The sequence below is a fragment of the Panthera leo genome, chromosome E1 (assembly GCF_018350215.1).
Source record: "Panthera leo isolate Ple1 chromosome E1, P.leo_Ple1_pat1.1, whole genome shotgun sequence".
Lineage (NCBI taxonomy): Eukaryota > Metazoa > Chordata > Mammalia > Carnivora > Felidae > Panthera > Panthera leo.
In genome coordinates, this window is record NC_056692.1 from 28,457,670 (window position 1) to 28,464,074 (window position 6,405).

At 42.5% G+C, this 6,405-nt stretch overlaps 1 long non-coding RNA gene across 1 annotated transcript; it reads left to right on the forward strand.

Moving 5' to 3' along the window:
• Positions 1–3,905: 3,905 nt before the first annotated feature.
• Positions 3,906–4,925, forward strand: LOC122206484. Its single transcript, XR_006196480.1, has 2 exons — positions 3,906–4,481; positions 4,579–4,925. It is a non-coding gene; the product is annotated as an uncharacterized LOC122206484 (long non-coding RNA).
• Positions 4,926–6,405: the final 1,480 nt, after the last annotated feature.

Consider the following 6,405-nt stretch of genomic DNA (forward strand, 5'->3'; position numbering starts at 1 on the left):
CAATAAAATCTCTTTGTATGTATATTTTTTATAATATATAATACATTTTATATTTTTATAGTATATATATCCAATGTGTCTATTAGGATCATATATTATTGTTCTATTGATCCTATATTATCAATAATTATATATCTGTATGTATCATATATATGATAATGGTTCTGTATATGAGATACAGATATAGATATCTATATCTATATATTAGATAGATATAGATATGAGATATATAGATATATAGATATCTATATCTATATCTATGTCATATCTATATCTATCTCATATCTATAGATATCCATAGATATATAGATACTATATCTATCTCATATCTATAGATATCTATAGATATATAGATATATATATAGGTAGATAGATATATCTATAGATATATAGATATAGATATCCAAATATAGATATCTATATTGATATATTGATATATGATATGTATACTCATATGGTTTATGAATATAACAGCCAGGTGGCAGGGTTGGAGGTTATGCATGGGCTAACATGGACTTCCACCCACCACGGCCAACCTGGCTGCAGCCAATGCTGAGTGCCTAACCTGCCAGTAGTAGAGACCAATACTGAGAGCCGGCACCATTCCCTGGGGTGCTCAGCCAGCTACCTCATGGCAGGTTGATTACATTGGATTACTTCCATCATGGAAGGGATAGTGCTTTGCTCTTACTGGAACAGACACTTAATCTGGATATGGATTTGCTTTCCTTGTATATAACACTTCTGCCAAAACTACCATCTGTGGACTTCCAGAATGCCTTATCCACCGTCATGGTATTCCACACAGCATTGCTTCTAATCAAAGAATTCACTTCACAGGAAATGAAGTGCAGCAGTGGGTCTATGTCCATGGAATTTACTGGTCTCACTATGTTACCCCATCACCCTGAAATAGCTGGCTTGATAGGAAGGTTGAATAGCCTTTTGAAGATCTAGTTACAGCACCAGCTAGGTGACAATGCTTTGCAGGACTGTAGCAATGTACTTCAGAGACCGCATATGTTCGAAATCAGCAATCCAGGTATGGCGGTCTCTCCCACAGCTAGGAAGGACTCATGATTCCAGGAATTAAGGATTGGAAATAGAATGTTATCACTCACTGTACCCCCAGTGATCCACTAGCAAAATTTTTGCTTCCCATCCTTGCAACCTTATGCTCTATCTATAAAGATATGCTTTATTCCAAATGGAAGAACACTTCCACCAGAAGACACAATGGTTCCATTGAATTAGAACTGCCACTTTGGGCTCCTCATTCCTCTGAATTAACAGACCAAATAAGGAGTTACTGTACTAGCTGGGGTGATTGATTCTGACCCCTGAGGGGAAATTGGGCATTAACCATACAATGGAGGTAAAGAAAAGTATGTCTGGATATAACATAGCCCTTAAGGCATCTCTTAGTACTCCCAGGTCCCGTGATTAAAACCTATGGGAAACTATAACGACCCAATTTTAGGCAAAACTTCTAATGGCACAGACCCTTCAAGAATGAAGGTTTTGGGGCTACAACCACCTGACCAATTGCAGAAATGGGGACTATAAATATTATGACTATTTATTCCTTATTTTATTTAAAAATACATGTATTTATTTTTGTGTGTTTCTTCTTATCCCTCTCATATTTTTACATAAAACATATTAATAATAGCTAACTTTACATTAAATTATTGAAGTTACAGGATTATCAAGAAGAAGAATGAACATCACCCAAAGACTTTGCATCCTCTTCTGGGGAAAGGGTTAGCACATTTTATTTTGTACACAGGATAATTGTATAATGTTATGTGGAAATATGACTTGTTATTGTTTTTATTTAGAGATTAAGTATAGTTTTTTTTAATGTTTATTTATCTTTTCGGCGCACAAAGAGAGAGGGAGAGAGAAATCCCAAGCAGTCTCCTCACTGTCAGCACAGAGCCCTATGCAGGGCTCGATCTCATGAACAGTGATGACATGACCTGAGCCCAAATCAAGGGTCAGACACTTAACCAACTGAGCCACCCAGGTGGCCCTAGAGATTAAGTATAGTTTGAGGAGAGGCATATGGTGCTGAGTTGATCAGATGTGGACTGAGATTATCAGTTTCATGTGTTAACTTGGCTAGGCTCTAGCACCTAGATATTCAACCAAATACTAATCTAGATATTACTGTAAAATTATTTTGTAGGTGTGATTAATGTCTACAATCAGTTAACTTTATGTAAAGGAGATTATCCTGGATAATCTGGGTGGACCAACTTCCAATCAGCTGAAAGGCCTGAAGTTTCCCTAAAGAATTCTATCTGTGGACTTCAGTGTTACCTCCTGCCTGAGCTTCCAGTCTGACCTTCCTTACAGCCTGAACTATTTTCCAGACTGGTCTACCTGTCCCCCACAAGTAAGTAAACCAATTCCTAGTAAGAAACTAGATAGATAGATTAGATAGATAGATAGATAGATAGATAGAACAAATAGATATCCTTCCTACCAGTTATATTTTACTGGTGAAACTGGTACACAAACCACCTAAAAAAATATTGCACTCCCAAGAGTCAGAGTTGTTTTTGACCCAAAAGGGATCGCCCAGCATATTCATCAGGCATGATCCCCAAAACTCCCAGGCAAATCCTAGTTGTTCAAAAGATTATCCTGATGAAGGAGTCCATTGGGCAAGTCAGGACAATACACCTAGAAGAGTGTTCTGTCTTTCAGGACATGTCTTCAGGAGTCCTAGTCCTTTCATGCTTATTAAACTACATGCAACACATTGGAATATTGTACAGCCACTTAAAAATACACTTTTTATCAACTGTATCTGAAAGGAAACACAAATCTCATAACGTTAATTTTTTCTAAGGAGAGAAACCCAGTCAATGCTCGGGGACAGAAGTGGGAGGGAGAATTTCCACTTTTTCTACTTTGGAATACTGAATCATGTTAATCTATCTAAATTAGGGGTTAGCAGGGGTGCCTGGGTGGATCAGTCCTTAAGCGTCTGACTTTGGCTCAGGTCATGATCTTGTGGTTTGTGAGTTCAGACCCCATGTCGGGCTCTGTGCTGACAGCATAGAGCCTGCTTGGGATTCTCTCCCTCTCTGACCCTCATCTGCTCATGCTCTCTTTCTCTCTCAATAAATAAATAAACATTAGAAAAAATAAATCAGGGTTGGGCAAACTATGGTCTACAGGTCAAATCTGGCCCGCTGCCTGTTTGGTTTTATTGGAAGACATCCATGCTCGTTTGTTTACATATTGCCCACAGCCACTTCCATGCTACAATGGCAGAGTTCAGCAGTTGCGATAACTACGTATACAATGTCATATGGCCCATGAAGCCTCAAATATTTACTATCTGACCCTTACAGAAAAAAATTGGCAATTTCAATACAGATTTTTAAAAAATAGCAAAGTAAACTGACATTAAAAAAATAAAAGATGCTTCAAGGGGCTCCTGGGTGGTTCAGTCGGTTAAGTGTCCAACTTTGGCTCAGGTTATGGTCTTGCAGTTCATGGGTTCCAGTCCCACATCGGGCTCTCTGCTGTCAGCACAGAGCCTGCTTTGGATCCTCTGTCTCCGTCTCTCTCTGCTCCTCCCCCGCTCAAGCTCTGTCTCTCAATAAGACATTTTAAATAAGTAAATAATCAAATATGCCCCAAGAGAATTAAAAAACATATACATGAATGTTTACATCAGAACTGGCCTGGGAGTCGGCATCCCAATTGTCCCAAACATCCATGTGATGTTAGGTCAGTTTCTTTCCTTATCTGGTCCTAATTTCCTTCTCTATAATACGGGTATATTTGGACATGAAGGGGAAGGCTGGTACAAGGTGTGAGGGGTTATCTGAAGGCCCTGACTTCCCAGAATCCTTTATTCTTTCCCCAAGCTTTATTGTCACAGAGCCTAATAATCAGTGTCCTCCTCATCATTGCTTTCCACTCTCAAAGCACTTTTGCATACATGTCATATACTTTAGGGTAGATAGGTATCATCCCCATTTTCAGATGAAGAAATTGAGCCTCAGAGTGGACTTGAGCTGGGACTCAACCCTAGATCTTCTGATTCTAGAACTGGGTTCAACCCACACTACCACACTGTTTTTGCATGTTTGGCCTCTCTCTGGAAACTCAAGAGAACAACGTCTAGCAGCCTCACCACAAGCACTGCACACCTTTGTTTAGACAAAGCAAGGAAGGAAAGGCACAGGGACCTGGGGTTTTGATCTTTCCTTATGAACCTGTCTATATTGGCACAGCAGCTGTCTATGCATAGGACTATGCCTGTACATGGATCTAGACACCAGGCCCATTACATCACAAAGATATTCATACAGGTACACTTGACCTCTGCAACAGGTGATATGGGTCACTCTTTGTTACCAGGATGGTAGGGAAGCTGTACCTTTAGTTCAGGGGAGGCCTAAGAGGTCAGGACTGTGGGATTCTGTTTTTTCTCCTAAGTCCAGAAGACTTACTAGGTGAGACCTCAAGGAGGGAGGGGCAGCTCCTCAATCTTTAGTATATGGGAGGAGCGAGAAGGGAGGGTAGTGAACACATGCTTTCATTCTTCCATAGCTGGCAGAAACAAAGGGCTGAAGCTTGAGCACACTTGGGGAGGGACACACTCACTCCTCTCCAGGCAGCAGGACGATGCACAGGTTGGGCAGCAAGAGGGCATGAAGCCAGACAGAAGTCTCTTCAGGAAAGGCCGGGCTGTCCTAGGGCAGGGGAGCTGCCCTAAGGCTCGCTTACACTCTTCATTTTTCATGTGAACCACCACCATTTATCAAGCATTTACTCCAGGACAAGTGCTGTTGTGTGTGCTCGAAGAAGGCAGTGAAGAAAAGGGAAAATGGCTCTGCTGTCAGAGTTTATATTCTAGTTGTGGGAGACCAACAAGTAAACAGCATGCGTGTCAAGCATTGGCAGGTTCTGTGCTGAATTAAACTGGGTAATAAGGTTAGTAGTGAAGTGGGGGGTGGGGGGGTGGAGAATGCAATTTCATATAGGATGTCAGAAGGCCCTTCTGATGGGTAACAAGATGTCTGAGTAAAGACATGAAGGAAGTGAGGGGAGAGTTAAGGGGACAGCCACCTCTTAGGCCTAGGCCTGTGGACACTAGAGTTCTAGACACAGACACACATATTCATGGCAACAGAGACAGCTCCCTACGATGTTGGTTTGGTTTGCCCCCCTTCGATTTATTCTCCATTCTGTTCCCTGAGAGGGGGCTGACCCTTACAGATTGCTCAGCCTTGCCATCTGCCTTTCAGTTAGGTCCAGCCAAAGGCCCCAGAGATTGCACAGGATAAAAGAGGTAGAAGAAGATGGACAATCCCACTCTTTGCCTGGCCCCAGTTCTGACAGTGGCTGCTTTCCTCTACGCCACAATGTCCATCTGCCTTCCACAGTTCCCTCTGTAACCCATCCTCCCATCCTGCCCTTCCTGTGCCCCACAGGGTCATCCTCACCACAAAGCGTTGCAGGATTAGCCTTCCAGATGCACAGTGTACCTACCTGTGCAGGGATGTGTTGTCCATAGATGCCAGCTGGACTGCCTCTCCCACCAGGGCAGGAAGGGGGTGGGGTTTGGGCCCTAGAGACACCCATCACAGACAAAATGTGGACCACGGCCTCGCTCATCCCTCAGTGCTCCAGCTGTCAAATTATTCATCACACCAAAGGCCAGAACAGAATTTGGGGTTTGACAGCCCCTTAGGACCTCACTGCCCCCAGAGACCGAGCCTTGTCCAAGATCCAGCCCACCAACTTCCTAGCTGAGGGAATTCAATCTACCTATCTCTAATAATTAATAGCTCATTACCCAGTTTATTTCCTTGATTGTACATTTATCACCATTGGAAAAAGCTTTTCAATGTGTAGACCTGCTTTGATTAGAAGGTTGTACGCCTTGGAAACACAGAACTTGTGTTGTTCTGTGTGACAGCATCCTAGGCGCACATACACAAAAACTCAGGGCATGTTTTTGAGTAAGAAGCAACGGAAAAGAGTACGAAGCACTTCTGTTCCCTGACACTTCCATGAGGATTGTTAATAATTGCTTGGCATTCGGGGTGGGCAGATCCTTTCAGAAGTATTGATTTCTTCAGGTGTGTGGGAGCAGGAGACCCCATGTGGAACAACCAGGACAACCTAGGAGTTAGGGAATCACTCACGTTCCCCCAAAAGTGTTTCCACTTTTCTAAAGATCCCCTACTTTTCCATTTCTAAGTGGCTAGAGCAGCATTTAGCTAACAGACAGTGTCCAGGTCTCAGGGAAGCATAGAATAAGGAGTAGGAAGGCTATGAGCTTTGGCCAAAAGTTCTAAGAAGCTAAGAAGCTCCTCAGGTCTAAGACAGCAGCTGGAAACCACCATCTGGACCTGGGGCTGGAAACTGGGG